Here is a 23,063-nt window from a genome sequence, read left to right as displayed (position 1 = left end):
ACTTTCTCTTCAATGTGAATTTACCTGGGCTTTTCCCTTGTTCTAGGATAGTGTTTCCCTTGTCTTTACATAAAGATAGATATGAAGATATACATATATACATACACACACACACACACACACACACACACACCCTACCCACCCATTCAGGTCCAATTTGAATTTCACCTCTTACATTAAAGCTTTTGTAATTCTTTCAAAAAGAACGATACTCTCCAAAACTTGCCATATGCATCTATTTTTGTGCTGTCATAGTTTCACGTAACTGTGCATACATTTTTTCTGTCTGTGAAATTTCAAGTTCCTTGACATCAAATGTTTCATATTTTCTCTTTTGACCTTTTTTGAAACTGTATAGTTTCAGATATTCCCAAAGTTGAAATTCAGTTTCTGTTTCTACTACATATATTTACCTACAATCTTTCCTGTTCCTAAATAGAATTGAGGCAGTTTTAAAGGATGCACGCAACGGGCGGGGTGGGGTGGAAAAAATAAAAGATACACACAAGGTAGTAAGATAAACATTGAAAATAATTTAAACAATGAAGCAAAGGTCAATTAAGAATTTTGAATTTAACATGGAAATATAGTAGGAAGAATTTCACAGTGGCTCCTGTCAGGGTCACAGCAAGGCAAGCCCATAAACCCCCTCCCTCTTCTCCCCTGCTAAGCTGAGCTAGTAACAAACACAGCCGCCAGCCTTGTAAACAGGGCACCTGGGTTCCAGGATGTGGTTGCACCCGGCTCTAGAACCCAGGATGTCGACCCAATTAAGCAGAATGTCAGCACCTGAGAACCAAGATGCAGTTTTTCTTAGGACAGCACCCGGCTACCTGCAAGCCTCCTACAGAACCCCCGTAGTCTGTAAGCCAGGCTGCTGCAGGTTTCCTTAGGACAGCACCCGGCTACCCGCAAGCCTCCTACAGAACCCCCGTAGTCTGTAAGCCAGGCTGCTGCCGTTTTTCTTAGGACAGCACCCGGCTACCTGCAAACCTCCTATAGAAGCCCCGTAGTCTGTAAGCCAGGCTGCTGCCGTTTTTCTTAGGACAGCACCCGGCTACCTGCAAACCTCCTACAGAACCCCCGTAGTCTGTAAGCCAGGCTGCTGCAGGTTTCCTTAGGACAGCACCCGGCTACCTGCAAGCCTCCTACAGAACCCCATAGTCTGTAAGCCAGGCTGCTGCCGTTTTTCTTAGGACAGCACCCGGCTACCTGCAAGCCTCCTACAGAACCCCCGTAGTCTGTAAGCCAGGCTGCTGCCGTTTTTCTTAGGACAGCACCCGGCTACCTGCAAACCTCCTATAGAAGCCCCGTAGTCTGTAAGCCAGGCTGCTGCCGTTTTTCTTAGGACAGCACCCGGCTACCTGCAAACCTCCTACAGAACCCCCGTAGTCTGTAAGCCAGGCTGCTGCAGGTTTCCTTAGGACAGCACCCGGCTACCTGCAAGCCTCCTACAGAACCCCATAGTCTGTAAGCCAGGCTGCTGCCGTTTTTCTTAGGACAGCACCCGGCTACCTGCAAGCCTCCTACAGAACCCCCGTAGTCTGTAAGCCAGGCTGCTGCCTTCACTGCCTGTGGGGGCGCAGCCAGCAGGTTGAAATAAACTGGCTAAACCCGACACGTGGGTCAGCCTCTCCATCCTGTGGGTCAGTATCACATTTGAATCCCAAAACCTGGGACGGGAGTAGGTGCTGGCCGCTTTTTCTCTCTCTCCCGCTGCTGCCGTGGCTAGGCCGTCCCCCTCCGCCCCGCAATCCCGAACCCCTTTCTAGACCCAGGAGGGAAACCCCAGGCCTCCGTTGCCAACCGTGGTTATCTATATCCGAATAATCACCTGGCCGGTAAGCTGGATGGAGAACTGCCTCCGTCCGGGTTCCTCGACCGTCAGTCCGTTTCGGTCTGAAAGTCCCAGCACTGGGTCGAGGACACTGTTCCGGGCCCAGCGGCCTCAGGCCTGCGGTCTGGGGGACGTCTAGTTTGACAGTGACTGTTCCAAAGTCGCTCTCTTAGGGAAAGGAAACAGGGCAGAGGGCGCTGTCTCCCGTCTTCCTTCCCGTCAGCCCCTCCTCTTCCTTCCCGTCAGCCCCTCCTCTTCCGGCCTTTTACCGCGGGCGCCGGCGGTGCGTCACGTCAAAAACCACCCGTATGACGTCTCCTCCCGAGTCTGGACACCCCTGGGTTCCGGTCTGAGGTCGGGCCCACAAGATTAACACGGCCTGGCCCCAGTATAAACAGGATCATGGCTCTCGGCCGCCTTAAATGGCACTTGAATTCAGCATTCTCCAGGACCTTAACGGTTTCTGCCACCGCAATGGTAAACAGCTGAGGTTCCCCGGTGTTTTCGGCATTCTTTACCCTCTGCACCTGCCCCGCCTGTCAGTCCTGCTCCGCTTTCCAAATCCTCGAATCCTCCCCGACCCCTCACAACCCAGCTCAGTCCCTCCCTCAGCCCCGGCACACGGTGCCTCCTCGGACCCACTGACTTCCCGCCATCCCGGAGCCTCCGCCACGACATCTGAACCTCCTCCACCCCTCCCCCTCTGCTGTCCACCACCCCCGCACCCCACCCCTGCCTCCTCCCCTCACCCCTCCCCCACCACCCCAGCACCCCACCCCTGCTTCCTCCCCTCACCCCTCCCCCTTCAGTATTCACCACCCCAGCACCCACCCCTGCTTCCTCCCCTCACCCCTCCCCCTCCGATATCCACCACCCCAGCACCCCACCCCTGCTTCCTCCCCTCCACCCCTCCCCCACCACCCCAGCACCCCACCCCTGCTTCCTCCCCTCACCCCTCCCCCTCCGGTGTCCACCACCCCAGCACCCCACCCCTGCTTCCTCCCCTCCACCCCTCCCCCTCCGGTGTCCACCACCCCAGCACCCCACCCCTGCTTCCTCCCCTCACCCCTCCCCCACCACCCCAGCACTACACCCCTGCTTCCTCCCCTCCACCCCTCCCCCACCACCCCAGCACCCCACCCCTGCTTCCTCCCCTCCACCCCTCCCCCACCACCCCAGCACCCCACCCCTGCTTCCTCCCCTCCACCCCTCCCCCTTCAGTATCCACCACCCCAGCACCCCACTCCTACTTCCTCTCCTCCACCCCTCCCCCTTCAGTATTCACCACCCCAGCACCCCACCCCTGCTTCCTCCTCTCCACCCCTCCCCCTCCGGTATCCACCACCCCAGCACCCCACCCCTGCTTCCTCCCCTCCACCCCTCCCCCACCACCCCAGCACCCCACCCCTGCTTCCTCCCCTCCACCCCTCCCCCACCACCCCAGCACCCCACTCCTACTTCCTCTCCTCCACCCCTCCCCCTTCAGTATTCACCACCCCAGCACCCCACCCCTGCTTCCTCCTCTCCACCCCTCCCCTTCCGGTATCCACCACCCCAGCACCCCACCCCTGCTTCCTCCCCTCCACCCCTCCCCCTCCGGTATCCACCACCCCAGCACCCCACCCCTGCTTCCTCCCCTCCACCCCTCCCCCTTCTGCATCCACCACCCCAGCACCCCACCCCTGCTTCCTCCCCTCAAACTCTCCCCCTCCGGCATCCACCACCCCAGCACCCCACCCCTGCTTCCTCCCCTCACCCCTCCCCCTCCGGTATCCACCACCCCAGCACCCCACCCCTGCTTCCTCCCCTCCACCCCTCCCCCTCCGGCATCCACCACCCCAGCACCCCACCCCTGCTTCCTCCCCTCCAACTCTCCCCCTCCAGCATCCACCACCCCAGCACCCCACCCCTGCTTCCTCCCCTCACCCCTCCCCCTCCGGTATCCACCACCCCAGCACCCCACCCCTGCTTCCTCCCCTCACCCCTCCCCCTCCGGTATCCAGCACCCCACCCCTGCTTCCTCCCCTCCATCCCTCCCCCTCCAGCATCCACTACCCCAGCACCCCTCCCCTGCTTCCAACTCCGGCCCCCCCATCTCCACCCCACACCCGCTCCTGGACACGGCATCCCCACAGCCAGCTCCAGCAACCTTACTCCCATTCAGCAATGGTGGCGGTGGAAGGCCTTGTCCGCCTTCACGTCCCCTACTCTCTGTCCAATCTCTCCCAAATCCAAAAGCACTTCGGGTCCCTCTCCTTCAATCCAGACACTTAAACATCAAAGAATTTAAATATCTTACCCAATCTTATGAATTCACTTGGCATTATCTCTATATTATCTTCTAAATCCGTAGAAGCCGCGGGATCCCCCTGAGAAGAGCCGAGGAAATGTTAACGTCTCTTATTGGTGCACACCCCTGTACCTTCTCCTTCACCCTTACTTCTATTCCCCCCACCTATTTACCACCCTAAAAAGCATAACCTCAAACTGTCACATATGCTCCGTTACTTCCTCTCAAGGGAGTCCCCCATCCCTACACATCAGCTAGAAAAAAAGCAGCCTCTCCCTGTAACATACCAAACATGAGAAGTCCTTTCCTCTCCCCATTCCCACATGAAAATTAAGGTCTTACCTCACCTATTCCTTGCTCATCTGCAAGGAAGTGTTGACTATCCATAGAACTATCAGCCCTCATAAACCCTTTAAAAGAGGCCACCTCTCCATACAACCCCTATCAACTCCTTCCCCCAGAAACAGACCCCAATTCTTCCTCAGCTTCCTAACTCTTAATGGTCAGCCGCACTGCCTCTGCTCTCTCAAAGTGCCTTCTCACTTCTGCAAGTCTCAGACAATCAATCTCACGCAGTCCTTGTTCTTGTGCTCCAACTCTACACTTGCTTCCCGTTGCTGGATCTGTTTTTCCCTTTCCCTTACTGCGTACTCAGCTATCCCAATTTCTCAGCCCTGAGACCATATTCCCATTCGCTTCTCACGCGCTGTCCAAAACAGCTCTGCCTTTGCAGACGAAGCCCTCACCCTCACCAGAAACTATTCCATGGCCCTCACTAACAAATCTACCAAACTTCTCTCCACATTTACTGCCTATAACCCTCCACACCACAAAACTTGGCCAAGCCCTCTTATGTGTGACTTCTTCCAAGGGACACATACACGTAGGCACCATTCCCCCCCCCTCCACCTTTGGCTTAACTCACACCATCTCCCATTTCTCTTGCCATACCTCACTCCAAGTAAATTATTAAGTTTCCCCAGAGCTAACTGCCTTTTTACCCAGCCCCTCCACATTACCTCCTCTCCTGCCTCTCAAACATGGAAACCCCTTCCTCAGACAGGAGCTCTCAAAGGGGTCTCTCTCTCCTCCTCACTCTAGGTGCTAAAGCTGGACCAAGTCCCTCCAAACAAGGAACCTACACACTCCACCACCTATTCTCAATCCCCTTGTCTGTTTACTACACGCATCTTCCTCCTCTGCTGGGCCCCAGCCTACTTCTACCAACTGGACAGTCACTTGCACCCTCATCTACCTTACCCCCAACGTTAACCTTGTCTCTCCAAACCAGAAACTCCCTGTCCCTGCTACACTACACGCCCTCCCACACACACACACAATAACAATACAGTTTATTCCCTTAAAGTCACAACTAGTGTCAAGTTAGAAGCAGGAAGCCTAAAAACCTCATTATCAAATTTCAAATCCCTCTCCCAAAACTTCCAGTCATCACTAAAAGAAAATAAATAAATAAATAAATAAAATAGTAAACTCTATCCCTCACCTCCAAAACCAACTAGACTCTTTAACAGCAGTCAGCCTGCAAAAACTACAGAGTCATAGACCTACTCACTGCTGGAAAAAATAAAGTCTGTGCCTCTTTTTAAATAAACAATGCTCTTTCTATCTCAATAAATCCAGGTTGGTACAAAATGGTACCAAAAGGCTCAAAGACCAAACCCAGAAAAAAAAAACAACTCTTCTATCTGGCCCTCCTGGTCCGGTCGGTCTCTCAGCTCCTGGGCCCCTTGGCTACTTCCTCCTTGGCCCTGCTGTAATTCTCCTCCTCCTCTAAGTTTTTGGCCCTTGTCTCTTACACCTTTTCACCCAGTTTTTGCAGAATTCATTACAAGCTTTTACCCGCCGCACAACAGAGGACATGATAGTGTTCCAGGACTGCCAGCCTCAACCTGACCAGTGTCTTTACTCAGCAGGAAGCAGCTAGAAAGGAACAGCATGCCTTTCCCCTTTGTTTTTTATGTCTGACAAAAGGCTGGAATGTTAGGGTCACAGCAAGGCAAGCCCATAAATCCCCTCCCTCTTCTCCCCTGCTAAGCTGAGCTAATAACAAAAACAGCCCCAAGCCTTCTAAACAGAGCACCTGGGTTCCAGGATGTGGTTACACCCGGCTCTAGAACCCAGGATGGTGACTCAATTAAGCAGAATGTCAGCAACTGAGAACCAAGATGCAGTTTTTCTTAGACTAGTCCCTGGCTACCTGCAAACTCCCTGTATAACCTCCATAGTCTGTAAGCCAGGCTGCTGCGTTCGCTGCCTGTGGTGAGGCAGCCAGCCTGGTAGGTGGAAACAAATTTGCTAAACCTGACCCTAGGTCTGCCTCTCCATCCTTACAGCTCCAAGATTCCCAGCCCCTGGAGTACATACCTCCTCCCATGTGTGGCAGAGTAACGTGGAAGGTGCTGCTCTGAAGGGATTTTTTATCTTATAGACTCAAAGCTCCTAACCAGCTGATTTAACTTGAGGAAATTAGACAAGCCTGACCTACTCAGGTGATTCCTTAAAAGAGAGAGAGAGAGACTGAAATAGCAAACAACCATGTTGTGTGAACTGTCTACGTAGAGAACCTTGTGGCAAAGGAACTCCAGGTGGCCTATAGAAGTTAAGGACCTCAGTCCTACAACCCCAGGGAATAAATCTTGCTGACAACCTGAATGAGCTTGGAAGTGGATTAGTCCCTAGGAAAGCCTCCAGATGATAATGCAGCCCAGCTGGCAGCTTCATTACAGCTCTCGAGATCCTGAGCAGCAGAAGCAGGTAAGCCGTGTCTAGACTTAGAACCACAGAAACTATGAAACAATGTGTGTCATTCTAAGCCACTAAATGTAATAATTTGTTACATGATGATAGAAAACGACCATAGAAACCAAGAGTGAGATTAGTGCACAAATGTCAGGCCATGAAGTCCCACAGAGGTGGACCAGACATTTGTATCTAAGCTTCTAATTAGCAATGTTAACTGGGTGAAAAAATTCAGATATGAGACCCGAAAGGTTCATAAAATTGTTTTAGAAATATGGGAAAGATTATTCTTCTTGTTTGCAATTGCAGGGGAAAGCACCTGCTGGAGGTTTACCCTCCCTAGTGATGTGTACCTTAGGGTATTTGTCAAGGCTCTGCTTTCAGGCTTCCCGCTCCCTTGCCTGTCCTGTCTCAGACTCTGCTTTGGATTTGGTCCCAGCTCTGTAACCCCCCAACCCCTCTCTAACCTATTTCATCTTCACCTTTGAGTTCTCCCTAACTCCTTGGCCAGAGGCTTCATCTTCCATTGGATACAGTACAGCTTTGCCTTGGTGAAAACTCAGCCCTCATTGTAGGAGTCCCTGCCCAGATCTGCCCTCCTACACAGCAAGGCTGGTATAGCTAAGGTTCCCGATTTGGTCCTTTTATTCTTTCCATAATAGATATATCCTTTTCTGAGAGCATACACTGTGTTAAGAACAAAAATGACAGTGCTGATTGAATTCAGTACCAATCTGTGCAGATGTTCAGACACTTCCCTATGGGGCCAGAGTTTTATAGTCAGGATCGAAAGGGTCCCTCCAGGCCTTGTCCTGGCCTTCATTTCGGCTGATTCTGCTTCATGTTAAATTGGATAGTCACTTTATGATGGGATCAAATGGCTTCTTTAAAAACTGAACAGGTGCTATATTACAAGCCAGCGGAAACCGTTCCCATGAATTGTGGTAATAGGCAAGCTGCAATGTCATTCCAAAACCAGTAATATAATAAGGGTTGCAGAGAAATCAGGCTCTGCCTGTCCCCTAAAAGTAGATGAAGTGGGAATAGGAAAGGGAAATTGGTCTGTACATTTTTCAATTCCCATTAGTCTAGAGACTACCTCTATGCCGGGAATAGAGTAGACCTTGAGGTCAAAGTAGCCAATTAGTTGGTGTACTTTAGAACAATGTGCATTTATTGGAATATAAATGTTGCTTACAAAGTTTTTCTCTCACTATAGCTCAGGGAAACGTCCTTGGGCAGAACACAAATCAGGACATTTTGCCATAAACAGCATTTACAATTTGGCAACAGTTACACACTTCTTACACTATTATTTCTGATATAATTTTAAATGTCTGTTTTTATCTTTGTGACTCAAGTTATTAGTGCAGATTCCTCATAGTCTTCCAGAATTATTCCCATTCAACTTTACGGACAGCAAAGCCCCAGGTGGCTAAAAGTAATGAATTAGCAGGTTTTATTTATTTAAATACATAGCAGTGTATAAATATGTATCATTGTGGTTGTAAGCCCTCAGGAAGTAAAAGAAATCAACAGTCCTGCCCACAATGAGCTTACAGCATAGTAGAGAGGACAACAACCAAAAATGCTAGTATGGCAAATGCTTTTAGTTCTGGTTCCCATTCCTGAATAAATCAGAACCACCTCCGGAGCTTCTAAATAATATTCTTGCTCTGTTCCTACTCCTCAGAGTCTGCCTGGGGTGGAAGACAAACATTGGAACTGTTTTAAAGTTTCCCAGATGATTTTAATGTGTAGCCAAGGGCTGGAAACCACAACCTTAAAGGATACATTTGCCAGATGCTCTAGTAGTAAGCCACTAACTTTTCCTTTTGAAGAGAAATAATATTGTTAGAACTAGAGTTTAAATTTAAAGGATGCATAAAACTTCTCTCGGTAAGAAAGTGGGCAGAGGAGGTTGGGAGAGCTTTCGAAGCAGGGTTAGCCTGCAAGGTAAAATGTTGTATATTAATCTCCACTGCCTCACGTGAATGAAACCACCATCATCTATCTCTACCTTGCAAGAATCCACCATTTTCTAGTTTATTTCTGAATAAGCACTCTTTTCCTCTTCAAACCCATTGCTCCTGCTACAGTGAAAAATATTGTCTTAAAAGAGAAATCAGTTGCCTTCCTCTGATTCAAACCTTTCAGTGGCTTCATAATGATCCTAAAGTCCAAAATATTTAACCTAACAGATAAGACTCCATATTATTTAGCCCTGAACTTTCTGCAGCCTCACCTTAAGCCTCCTTTGCAGACTCGGTCTTGTTCCTGCCAGCTTTGCTTCAGTCCCCATGCAAACTAAGCTTTCTCCTTTCCCATTGCCTTTGCAGAGAATGATTACTCCTCTGAGTACCCTATTGCAATACTGCTTCTCAGCCTACCCTATGACGTAGCAAATTCTACTTATGCTTAGGTCTCAAATACCCCTTTTACACAGGTTTCCACAACGCCCCTTTTAATTAAGTTAGGGGTTCTGGTTATAGGTCTCTGTGGCCAACGCTCCTCTCCTTTTTAACCTAAATCTTCAGGAACCACTCTATAAGCTTTGTGAGGACAGAGATGATTCATTTCCAGTTTCTTCATGTATCATTAGTGCCTAGTACTTGGTAGATGATTAGCAAATAATAGCTTATTAAGTTAAAGGACAATCTAACCTACATTACCTCTCTAACACTTTGTATTTCTACCTAGATTGAAATTTGGGCATGAGATGTGGGAAGAAGCTTTACGTATCCATACAGCTCTCTTCTTCTCTCTCTGCTTCCTGTTTCTCCATTTCTCTCTTTTCTATTTGTCCTCAAGAGTTGAGCTTTTTGTATGACTATCTGCATTTAAGTAGAGGAATTAGTAAATAACATTTATTCACAAGAATATTATTTTAATATATTATTTCAATGAGTAAAAAGGGAAGGAGAAGCTGAATGTTTTATAGGTCGCTATGATATTCCTAGGATTTACAGTTAATCATTTTCTTTAACAATAATTTTCCCATTTTTCAGATGAAGGAACTGAGACTATGAAGGACCATTACTTCCCCAAAGTTCACAACTCATAATAGAACTACCAGGGAAATGGCCAGGAACTACATAACCTGCATCTCCTGCCCTCTCCTTTACTCCATCAGATCTGTAACAAAGAGGTAAGTCATTTTCAATGTACCTTCAACCCTCTCACATGAGCAGCTATCCAAAGTGTCTTAATTTTACATTATTTCTTACATGGTTGATTTCAGGGGTATATCATCTGTTAATTATGTCTACAAGGATAAAAGATTATGCACATAATCAATTCCTATCTCTTGTCTCATAACCTTTTTAAAATTGCATTCATTCATCCATTCAATAAACGTCTGGTGCTGGAAATAAAATTTTGAATTGCTTTTAGAAAATTAATATTATTAATCATGAAGACATTTTCCTAAGATTTTGAATTTGGTTATACTTCATTTCCTTCTGAGCTTTGGAATTAAACTGCATTATGCAACACCTGGAATACAGTGGCGTAATTCTTGCATATGCATAAAATGGAACAGACAATGCCAGCATCTGGGTTGTGGGGAATGGGGGAGTAAACTTACAAAGTGTACCCTGACTCTCAAAATAGATTAACTATACCAGACCACGTCATGCTGGTCACTGTAGGCTAAGCGCAAACTCTTAATAGCAGTCCAATTAAACCCATATTTTCCCAGATAGTGACACAGAAAATACTGATCTAACATTGATTCCCTGTACATCCACGAATTTTAAAGGCCATTGAATGTTCTAGCAACTCTGTAGTTTTCAAATCCAAGCAATCACTGCCAAGACCAACCTAGGACTAATTCCAGCTGACCTCTTTCCTCTTTTTTTCCTTTCCCCACAAACCATATAACTGAGTTTAATTATTAGTTAGTTCTTATGTTTATTGCCAAGTTATACTGCTTATTATCCCTTACCATGACAAAGCTTTATCTAAAAAAGAAAGGCAACAAAGACAAATATCTTTCAAAGACAATAACTAACTAGACAATTCTTTCTAAAATTACTGTGTTCATCTGTTATTATCTAGGCTCAAACCAGAACAGGGTGTCACCTATGTGAATCTGCAGAAATCGCTCAAGCAAACAAAATATTTTTTGGGTAGCTGTTGGCAACATAGCCAGAGGGTACATCTTGATTTAGAAGAAATGGGGAATAAAAGTCACGTTTATAAAAGTGATAAGTTAAAAGAGTCAATAGGAAGGATAAAAAAATAAGAAATTAAAAGGACTGGAAGTGTAAGATAAGTCAGGGAAAGTGGTTGAAGACATAAATTGTGAACAATTTGATTGCTTTAAAACTTGTTTTACAGCCAAAATTGACACATGGGATCTAATTAAACTAAAAAGCTTCTGCACAGCAAAAGAAACTTATCATCAGAGTAAACAGGCATCCTAGAGAATGAGAGAAAAATTTTGCAATCTATCCATCTAACAAAGGGCTAATATCCAGAGTTCACAAGAAACTTAAACAAATTTACAATTTAAAAGAGCAAACAACCGCATCAAAAAGTGGGCAAAGAATGTGAACAGACACTTCTCATTTATGCAGCCAACAAACATATGGAATGAAGCTCATCATCACTGGTCATTAGAGAAACACAAATCAAAGCCACAGTGAGATACATCTCATGCCAGTTAGAATAGCAATCATTAAAATGTCAGGAAACAGCAGAGGAGAGAGAGGATGTGGAGAAACGCTTTTACACTGTTGTTAGAAGTATAAATTAGTTCAACCATTGTGGAAGACAGACTCCTCAAGGATCTAAAACCAGAAATACCATTTGATCCAGCAATCCTATTACTTTGTATATATACTCAAAGGATTATAAATCATTGTACTAGAAAGACACATGCACATGTATGTTTATTACAGCACTGTTCACAACAGCAGAGACTTGGAACCAACCCAAATGCCCATCAGTGATAGACTGGATAAAGTAAATGTGGCACATATACACTGTGAGATACTATGCAGTCATAAAACAAGATGAGTTCATGTTCTTTGCAGGGACATGGATGAAGCTGGAAACTATCATTCTCAGCAAACTAACACAAGAACAGAAAACCAAACACTGCATGTTCTCACTCATAAGTGGGAGTTGAACAATGAGAACACATGGACACAGGGAGGGGAACATCACACACCAAGGCCTGTCAGTGAGTGGGAGGTTAAGGGAGGGATAGTATTAGGAGAAACACCTAACGTAGATGATGGGTTGATGGGTACAGCAAACCACCATGGCACATATGTACCTGTGTAGTAAACCTGCACATTCTGCACTTGTATCCCAGATACAACATGGGAGTACAGATATCCCTTTGGGTTTGTGATTTCAGTTCCTGTGGACATACACTCAGAAGTGAGATTGCTGGATCATATGCTAGTTCACTTTTAGTTTTTTGAAGAGCCTTCATATCATTTTTCATAATGGCTATAGTATTCATGATAATTACACATGAAGTTGTGTAGTGTCATCTCCAACTTTATTCTACTTCAATATTGTGCTAGCTACTGTCAGTCTTTTGTCTCTCCATGAACTTTAGAATTAGTTTGTCAAAATCCATGAATTATAATGACTTGCTGAAATTTTAATTGGAGTCTCATTTAAAATATAGATAAAGTTGATAAGAACTAATACTTTGACAATATTGAGGTTTTCTTTCTATTACATGGAATAGCTTTATGTTAATTTACTTATTTGATTTCTTTCCTTAATGTTTAGTAGTTTTCCTCGTATAGATATGAAACAAATTTTGTTAGATTTATACTCAAGTATTTCATTATTGGTGGAATTAATGTAAATGTTAACATAATTTTTATTTCAAATTCCACTTGTTCACCTCTGCTGTACGAGAAAGCAATTGGCTTTTGTGTATTAACCTTCCATCCTGCAAAATTGCTATAATCAATTATTAGTTACAGGAGTTTTTTGGTTGTTGATGATTCTTTCCTATTTTCTTCATAAATGATCATGTTATCTGTGAACAAAGTATTATTTCTTTCTCCTCAATATATATACCTTTTATTCCTCTTTCTTGTCTTTTCGTATTAGATAGGCCTTCTAGAATAAAGTTGAAGAGCATTAGTGGGAGGAGACATATTTTCCTTATTCCTAACTTCAGTGGGAAAGTTTGAAATTTCTCATCATCATGTATAATTTTTGCTGTAGGTTTTTTAAGCTATTCTTTATCAAGCTGAAGCAATTCCCTTTTATTTCTAGTTTGCTAAGAGTTTTGTTTTTTTTTTTTTGTCATGAAGGGTATTGTATTTTCTCAGTTGCTTTGAAATGATCATGCAATTTTTCTTGTGAGTCATTGATGTGATGGATTATGTAATTGATTTTCTGGCATTGAACTAGTCTTGTATAACTGAGATAATTCCAATTTGGTCATCATATGTAATTCTTTGCATAGATTGTTTGATTTCACTTGCTAGTATTTTGTTGAAGGGTTTTACATCTATGTTATGAGGGATATTAGTTTGCAGTTTCCTTTTCTTGTAATATCTTTGCCTGGTTTTGGTATTAGGGAAATGCTGGCTGCATACAATGAGGACGTATTTCTCATATGACTAGGAATTATCCCTTTTGCTTCAAATTTCTGAGATTGTAGAGAATTAGCACAAGTTCTTTCTTAAATAGTTGGTAGTATTGAATGGTGAACCTATCTGGGGTTGATGCTTTCTGTTTCAAAAATTTATGTTACAGACTCTACTTAATATATAGGAACACTTTTACACTGCTTGTGGGAGTGTAAATTAGTTCACCCATTGTAGAAGACACTGTGTCAATTCCTTAAGGATCTAGAACCATATTGTAGCATTACTCACAAGAGCCAACATACGGAATCAACCTAAATGTTTGTAACAGATGAAATTATTTTAAAATGTGATATATATACACACACAATGGAAACCTTTTCAACCTTGGAGAAAGAATGAAATCCTTTCCTTTGAAACAACATGGATGAGCCTGGTGAACATTATGGTAAAGGAAATAAGCCAAGCACAGAAAGACAAATACCTCATGATTTCACTTAAATGTAGACTCTAAAAGAGTTGAACCACCAGATGTAGAGAGCAGAATAATGGTTACTAGAGGATGATGGGGGGGAAGGGAGGACATAAGGAGTTGGTCAAAGGATACAAACTTTCAGATTTACAGAATAAATATGTTTTGAGATCTATCCATAGCAGGGTAGTTACAGCAATAGCAATGTACTATATATTTCAAAATAACAGAGTAAATTTCAGGTGTCTCATCAGAAAATTATATGTAAGCAAGGTGGTGGATATGTTAATTAACTTGACTTAATTATTCCACATTGCATACATTTATCAAAACATCACATTGTAGCTCATAAATGTATACAGTTAAAATTTCTCAATTAAAACTTTAATTTTAAAATCACTTTTTAAAAAATAAGTGTTTGCTAAAAATTACAGGAAGGGAGGGATGAATAGGCAGAGCACAAAGGATTTTTGTAGCAGGGCAACTACTCTGTATGATTCTATGATGGTGGATACATATCATAAGTTTGTACAACCCCACATAATATACAACACCAAGAGTGAACCCTAATGTCAACTATGGACTTTGAGTAATTATGATGTGTCAATGTAATCTCATCAATTGTAACAAACGTACTACTCCGATGGAGGTTGTGGATAATGGAGGAGGCTGTGCATGTGTGGGGCAGATAATATATTGGAACTGCATACATTTGCTGTGAATCTAAAATTGCTCTAAAAAATAAAGCCTATTAAAAAAAAAAAAAACAGCAGACTCATGCAGGGGCTAAACTCCCTCCCTCACAAAATGAGCAGAAAATGTGAACAAGTGCTTCACCAAAAAGTCTAGATAGACAGAGAATAAACAAAAGAAGAGATTCTCACCATCATTTGGGAAATATAAATTTAAGCCATATGCTAATATACCACAATATAACCATCATCCTGAGAGGCTAAATTGAAAAGACTCCGCATACCAAGTGTCAGCAAGGGTGTGGAATATCCAAATATTAAATTGTACAACCACTCAGAAAACCATTTGGCATTTTTTTTTATCAACTTTAACGCACATCTAGCATATTGATTTCATGTACCATATGTTCTAGCCATTCCACTTCAAAATAGTTATTCAAAATAAAAGAAAGCATATGTCCACTCAAAGACTTGTGGACATACTTTTATAACAGCTTTATTTGTCATAACCAAATGCTGGAAACAACCCAATTGTATATCCACAGGTGAATGCATAAATAAATTGTGGTATAACCATACATTGGAATACTATTTGGGAATAAAGGAAATCTACTGTTCATGCTACTATATGGTTGAATCTCAAAATAATTACACTGAGTGAGAAAAGCCAGATCAAAAAATAATACATTCTGTATATTAACATTTACATAAAATTCTAAAAAATGCAAAGTATCTAAAATTACAGAAAATATATTACTATTTGCCTAGTGATTCAAGAGGAGACACTACTTTTGAAATTGATGCACATTTTCACTGTTTTTATTCTAGTGAAGACTTACAGCTGTGTACATTTTTAAAACTTAACCAAATTAGACATTTCTATTATGTGCATTGTATCATATGTTAATTGGACCTCAATAAAGCCATTAAAAATAAACCAAAAATAATGTGTTGTATAATATAAATACATTTAATAAAAGGTAATATATCTAAGATAACTTTAAATAATAAACATTGTTATCCAATTTGAAATATTGTTCTAATTTGCATTGTGATCTTTAAATTAACCCATGGATTTTAAAAGGCGTCAACTTTAAAATTGAGTTTTAAAACTTAAGTCTTTAAAATTTTAAATTATTTACACTTGAGTTTAAAGAATTAAATTCAAGCCTTTAAAAATCCAAGGGTTATTTTAAAATAGATGACGGAAATTAGAACAATATTTTAAATTGAAGAATAATGAGTGTACAACATATCCAGATCATTTGCAGCAATGGCAGTGCTTAGAAGGGAATTTGTAGCATTATGCTTGCCATGAGTTGAGTTGCTTCTCCCACAGATGCACATGTTCATGTAATAACCTCAGCACTCAGGATGTGACCTTATTTGAAAAATGTGACCTAATTACTGCAGATGTAATTAGTTAATATGAGATCATATTGGAGTAGGCTGGGTTCTTGTTTACTATAACTGGTATCTTTATAATAAAAAGTGGAAATTTGGGCACAGGCACACTCATAGGAAGAATGCCATGTTAACATGAAGACAGACATTAGTGTGATACTACTGTAATCTAAATAATGCTATAGATTGCCAGCAAACTACTAGATGCTAGGAGGAAGACATAGAATAGATTTTAACTTAAATCCCTCAGAGAAAACTCACCCTGACAGACCTCAAAATTCTAGCCTCCAGAACCAGTTGTGAGACAAAAAGTTTCTTCTACTCTTTAAGATACCTGCTTGTGAAACTTTGTTAGGGTAGGTAGTCCTAGTAAACTATTTAGTACAATGCTTATTTTAGAAAAAATAATTATGTAAAAGGTTTAATATAAATCATCTAAGTTTCTACTTTAAGAAGCTATGAAAAGAACAAATTTTAAAAACAGTAAGTAGAATAAAAGTGATAATAGAGATACTCATGAGAACAGTTCAGGAAAGATCTGCCCTCATAATTCAGTCACCTCCCAACAGATTCCTCTCATGACAGGTGGGAATTGTGCGACTTACAATTCAAGATGAGATTTGGGTGGGGACACAACCAAGCATCATTCCACCTCTGGCCCCTCCAAAAGCTCACATCCTCACATTTTAAAACTAATCATCTCTTCCTAGCAATCCCCCAGAGTCTCTCATATTTTAAAACTAATCATCTCTTCCTAGCAATCCCCCAGAGTCTTAACTCACTTCAGCATTAAGTCAAAAGTCTATAGTCCAATGTCTAATCTGAGACAAGGCAAGTTCCTTCCACCTATAAAATTATTTGCTAAAGATAGTAATGCATCAGTATGTATTTAATAAATGAATGAATGAATGAGAGCTGAGGCAGCATGATTTGGAAGCTCTCTCCTCTTCTGAGACCATTGTTTGTGTATTATTAGATGAGGTAGATAGTTTTTCCATTCTGTTTTCTGTTTTGTTCCTCTGATTTTTTTTAACTCTTTCTTTTAAAAAATGAAATTCTTTGGTGAGCATTTTTAATAAGAAATTTTAAATCCCATAGACTAAAACAAGAATGTATATAGAAAATTATTTGTTAGGGAACTTTTATTCACCATGACAGGAATGTTTGTGTTGAAAATACTCCGTGAATATGGAACTGCTTGCAATTTTACACTACAGAGGAGAACATTTTTCAGATTTTAGAATTCTTTCTCTAATATCTCCCACTTACCCTCTGTCCTCGTGCTCTATTTCCAGTTTTTATCTCAAAGTACAGTTTGCTGATTTCTATTAAAATTCATGGATTCATAGGCTGGTCCTGGGAGAGATCATCTGGTTCAACAGAAACCAAGCAGAGATGATGACTCCAAGACTGTGAAAGTCAAATGGAAATAGGCCTGTGATCCACTCAACATTTGCTATACTCCTTGTCCTTCACCCAGACTAAATAAAAGGCCAGCTTTCTTTATTTCAAGCTGAGATAAAATTTCCAAGTGTTGTCACCAATTATTTCTTTTTTTTTTTTCCCAGAAACAACCACTGCTTAATTTAATTTCAGAATTTTTAAATGCACAGATAGGTAGATTATTAAAAATCATATTAAACAGCATGTGAACCTTTGTATTCTGCTTTTTACTTAACGTAAGATTATGAACATTATATAATATCATTAAATGTTCTTTAAAACATGATTTAAATATCTGCATTGTATTTTTATGAATATGCCATGTGCCATATTTCTTTTTTTTTTTAATTGCATTTTAGGTTTTGGGGTACATGTGCAGGGAGAAATGCCAAATGGGGGTGAAGGGGAGGAAGACAGCAAAACAAACTGCCATGTGTGTACTTATGCAAATGTCTTGCATGTCACCAATTATTTCATCCCAGTAAGTTCTGATTGACAGGGTATATGTAATACATATTCATATATACTATATATGTTATGATTAATTAGAAAATGGAAAATTAATTAAAAACTATTTCCTAAATGTAGTTTTCCTACTAGAGAAAGTCTTTGAAAATGGGTCATATAGATGGAAAAAAAAAAATAAAATTTTTCTTTAATACAAAAATGTATATGACAATGAAGCTATTCTATTTATGGAAAAAAAAATACAGATTTTTTTTTTTTCATAAATAGAAGTGAGCCCAAAAGGTAAAGTTAGTGGCTCAGAATTGTCTAAGAAGCTGTTGGAAGAGCAAGATTTGAATCTTAGGTATCTTGGTCTAGTGGTTCTTTGAGGTATATATACTTATCTTCATGAACTTTATTATGTATTAATTTATCACCTTATGATTTCAAAACAAGTCATGGTCTTTTAGTCTATTTAAAATAACATAAATAGAAATAGAGATATGATAAACTGTGTGCAAAGGTAGGTTTCTGTATCCCTGAAGCATATCATCATATGACCTAATTTGCTTATAGTTTCAAACGTTTTCAAGTTTTATGAAATCTGATCTCACACATCATCTCATCAACAATCTTATATTGTCACATTCATGAATGGATACATTGAATGGAATTGCCAGCATACCTGCGGCTATAGGGCCAGCAAACGGAAGCACTGTGTCATTGGTTGTGGTGGAAGTTGGGGGTATAGGCAGTGGATGAGGGAGCTCTGTGCTTGGACCTGGTCTGCTGTCACCTAAGCAATAACATAATTCTGAATTTCCATCATTCTCATCTGTTAAAAGCAGAACATACTGATACCAATAATCTTACAGGGTTTTGGTAAAGATCAGCTAAGTTATTACACATAAAGAAATATATACACAAAACCTACTTTATAATATTTGTATTTATTTTAGTACACTTAAAGAACATTTCCATGAACAGACATAGAGAATACTTTTTTTTATTAACAAGACTACTAATGAAAAATTTTAAAAACTAAAAATAATATTGATTACTCTGAAAAAAGAAAGCTTTAAGTAAGAGAATAAATAGCTAAACGCACAGAAAGGAAAGCATTGCCCTTAGTTCAGTACAATTCCTCTTGGCTCTACATTTACCAGTTTCCCCATTAAGGGTGAAAATGACAAGGTAATACCCCAGCTCACCTAACACATACTGTATTCTGTCTGCAGTGTTCCCCAGACTTGTCTGATTATAAGAATACAGATTCTTTTTTTCAGTGGACCTGAGGTAGGGCCAGTTAACCTGTATTCTTAACAAACCTTCCAGTTGTTATTTATAATCTGAAAAGTTTCAGAACACTGCCTGAAGCAACAAGCAAGTCTAGACAGTTCCTCTGAGAGAGGAAGGCATGGGCACACAGAGCTAACTCTATGAGACAGGCAGCTTCCCATGCTGGAGTTTCAGATGTGAGATTCAAGTTCACAGCTGCCATCCTGCTGCTTTATCGTTAGCATTTCCAAGTCTCTCTGCCCAATTAAAGATGGATTGCCACATTGTCCCTTGAAAAGCAAAATGGACAAATATGTGCATACCTCTTTCACACTTTTTTTAAAGTGAGAACATGAAAACTTAAAAATATTCAAGAGGTAGGTAATGAAAAGAAATGCATGTCCACTTAATACTGTTAATTTAAATAAGTGAAGAACCAGAAAACCCCTTAGTTACAGTGGACATCTCTTCTGTTGAATGATGACAGTCTTCCTCCTACGGTGACCTGGCAAGGGGGAGTGATGCCCTCCCCACTGGGAAACTGTAATTGCCTAAGGCTAGCTTCCTGACCCAAGCTGAATCAAGCAGCATTTCCCTTACATATGTTACTGTGAGACCAAGGCAGTTAGTTGTCAGTGTCTGCTGCGGGAAAAAAACTAAAAGATGTGAGTCTGGAGCTCCAACTTGACATACTTGGATGCCATTTTACAGAGGGAAAAAATGGATGTTTCAAGAGAGAGCAGAAGATAAGAAATTGAAGGATAGTACTTGGAGTTTTCCCCACCCTCTTCCCATTCACATCCCAGGCATGGCCACAGCTACAATTCCCCTGCATCTTCGTAGTGTGAGCAAAAAACAAAACAAAACACTGTTTCTTTTTCCCTAGTTATATATCTGTCACATGCAACGGGAAGGACACTGATTGGTACAATAAATTGTCACGCATTTCAGATGTAAAACAAGCAGCCCCTGAATAATCGCTCTCGAGATTTGGCACTTTTACAACAAAGACAAAGGTTTTTTAGGGGAAAAATGGAGTGCTTTTTCACTATAATATCTCATGAATGCCAATTTCAGGAAAAAATAAAATGTTTTCTCTTAATTCGAAAACCTGTAAAGTTAAAATTAATTGAATAGCACCTACTGTTCTGGCTGGCATTTTTCAGTATTGCTATTGCACATGCATGCTCTCTCAAGCCCAGGCCAGTAATAAAAAATTATTTGGAAGAGGTTATAACCTGAAGAAAATGTCACATCATCCACATCTTTGTAATTTCAGATATGCTTTTCATCTTCGACATGCCTAAAAAAATATTTTCCACCCACAGTCATTCAGGAAAGCATTTCTGAAGAGATATATTTTATACAGAACTTAAAACAAAGCCCAGGAATTTTTTGTTCAGAAGACCTAGGAATGCACATAGGCTTCATACTAGGTTTTATCTTCATTTCAGGGAAAGTTCATTGTTTAAAGATACGTGGAAGCTTGCAAATCAGCTCTTCCTCAGTGAAAATTTTTGTTGCCTAGGAAGAAGTTTTTTCAATATAAAACTATTATATAAAATTCAGTCTCTTAATTAAATTTGCTAAAAAGAACAAATAACATAACTCTACATCCATTGCTTTGATCTACACAGTACCTGTTAGAAAAAAAAATGAAAGAAAAATGACATTAATCTTTTCTGTTTTTATGATCCATTTTGCCACATTTTGAGATATGTCCTTGCATGTCTGTTGTCTTCAGTAGCCATCTTTAATTTTCATATTTGTGATCATTGGTAGGAGAAAGCACAAGGCTTTTCCTGATTACAGACAGGAATTAGGAGCTGCAACTCAAATCAGAGATATGCATTGCCTACATGAAAGAGGAAAAATGGAGAAAACACCCAGGTTGTTGTTAGTTTATTATGATATTTTCCTCATAAATTACTAAGGCAGAAAGCAGGCACATAAAGAAACTGTATCATGAAGGTTTTCTTTAACCTTCAGCATTGACTATTCAGGAAGGGGTGCTAGATGATACACAGACACCTGCAACCAAGATATTACAAGTTATGGGAACAGAGTTAGTTGGAATAAATGAAAATACTTATTTGTAATACATTCAGTTCCCTAGAGAAATTAAAACAATGCATAATATACAACATTAGCATCTAGAAATTCTTGGTGATGCATAGTTAGGTTAACAAATGAATAAGTAAAACCAAAAAATAAAGTCTTCCCTAGGCTATTTCAATGATAGTAAAATGAGCTTTCCTGTCCACTATGTGGAAATCATCTATTGATTCCACTTTAAGTTAGGCTGAATTTAATAAAAACTTGAACCAAACAATAAGAACTAATGACTTTCATGCACTTAAAATGTGCTAGACAATAATCTCAGGGCTTAATTTGTATTAATTTATTTAATTATCTAAACAACCTCATGAAGAAAATGAGGCATAGAGATTTAAGTAGCTTGGGCAATGTCATATAGCTAGTTGTAATATAGCACAGCCAAGAAAACAACACAGCAATCTGGGTTCAGAGCTCACACTTGTTAATTTACTTATACCCACCTGGAAAAAAAAGATACAAGACCACTTAAGAAGACATATCTAACACACAAAGATAATATGAATTTAAGTAAATGAAATGTCCATTTTCGGTAACAATGGGCTGGATATTTTCTATTAAATTTCTTGAAAGTAACTTCTTGAGAGCAACTAGTAAAACCGAGGGAAAATTTTTAAATAATCAGTAGGAAGGCAGCAAAATACCAGTAAAGTTGTGCACACTTATTTGGCCAGTATCTGAGAAAAAGAAGACGCTCAGAGATGTAAACTAACTACGAGGTTTTCCTTTTCTAAAAGGACTGCCTAAGACTTGAAGAGACTGACAGCCTTGAGCTCAGGACAGGAATGAGAGTCCACAGCATATCAAATGTAGCAGGTATTGGTAAACACAAAAACGTGGCACCCACAGACCAAGGCTGAAGTAAAAGTAGACAGCCCGTTGAAATAATTAATTGGTAAACTGTTAAATAGAGGCAGCTCCAGTGCCCTGGTTTCCTGCACAAGCAAACTGAGGTCGAACTCAATATAAACAGTCACAGGCTAGGTAAGCCAAACTTCATCTTAACCCGTCAGAAACTGCCAACCAACCTCTAAGAGGAACCAGGAACTTTTCACTAGGATCATTCAAATAAAGTGTTTCAATAATTAACTGGGAGGCCATTAGGCTGAGACAGCTGCAGTGCCATGGGTGCCGCCACCAGCAAACCAAAACCCAATTCAATATAAACAGCAAAGGAAACTGAAGCTTAACCAACCACAGTCAGCTGGCCTTTAGTTATATGACTAGGAACTTTCCATTAGATTATACCCAAGTAAGGCAAATGCCTTACTGTAGCCAGTTACATGGTTTCTTTACTTTGCTTCTGTGTGCAGCCTATGAGACCCTGCTGCTCATGCTGCTACAGCAGAGCTCTCTGAACCTCCACTGGTTCTGAGTTATGCCTATTTCATGAATTCTTCTTGGCTCAAATAATCTCTACTATATTTAGCTTGTTTAATTTTTTTAAGCTACTTTGACCAGTAAAATATTTTCTTTGCCTTGCTTTCACATTCACTCTATGCAAGCTTTCTCGTTGTGTCTCTTTGATGGAGTTCTGAACTGTTTGCCGTCTAGAGCTGCTTGCAGAATATATAAAGAAGTGTTACAACTCAGTTATTTTTTTAAGCAACTCAATTTAAAAATCAGCCAAGATTTTAGCAAAGAAGATATATAAATAATTATTAGGCTGGGTGGTGGCTCACACCTGTAATCCCAGTACTTTGGGAAACCAAGGTGGACAGGTCACCAGGTCAAGAGATCGAGGCCATCCTGGCCA

At 41.0% G+C, this 23,063-nt stretch overlaps 2 long non-coding RNA genes across 8 annotated transcripts in view; one reads left to right on the top strand and one right to left on the bottom strand.

Annotated features, from left to right (window-relative positions):
• Nucleotides 1-2,096, bottom strand: part of LOC108593700 (uncharacterized) — a 493,787-nt gene extending 491,691 nt beyond the window's left edge. For all 6 annotated transcript variants that reach the window (XR_013522982.1, XR_013522981.1, XR_013522983.1 and 3 more), the window contains exon 1: nt 1,835-2,096. This is a non-coding gene — a long non-coding RNA (uncharacterized LOC108593700). The remainder of the gene's footprint in view (nt 1-1,834) is intronic.
• LOC103795996 (uncharacterized) lies at nt 2,097-17,651 on the top strand. Of its 2 annotated transcripts, none has more exons than XR_013522980.1 (4): nt 2,097-2,314; nt 6,482-6,902; nt 9,896-10,035; nt 17,320-17,651. It is a non-coding gene; the product is annotated as an uncharacterized LOC103795996 (long non-coding RNA). The 2 variants fall into 2 exon arrangements; XR_623663.5 differs by having other exon boundaries at nt 17,374-17,647.
• Nucleotides 17,652-23,063: the final 5,412 nt, after the last annotated feature.

The sequence above is a fragment of the Callithrix jacchus genome, chromosome 10 (assembly GCF_049354715.1).
Source record: "Callithrix jacchus isolate 240 chromosome 10, calJac240_pri, whole genome shotgun sequence".
NCBI lineage: Eukaryota > Metazoa > Chordata > Mammalia > Primates > Cebidae > Callithrix > Callithrix jacchus.
This window is presented reverse-complemented; position numbering and strand designations above follow the sequence as displayed.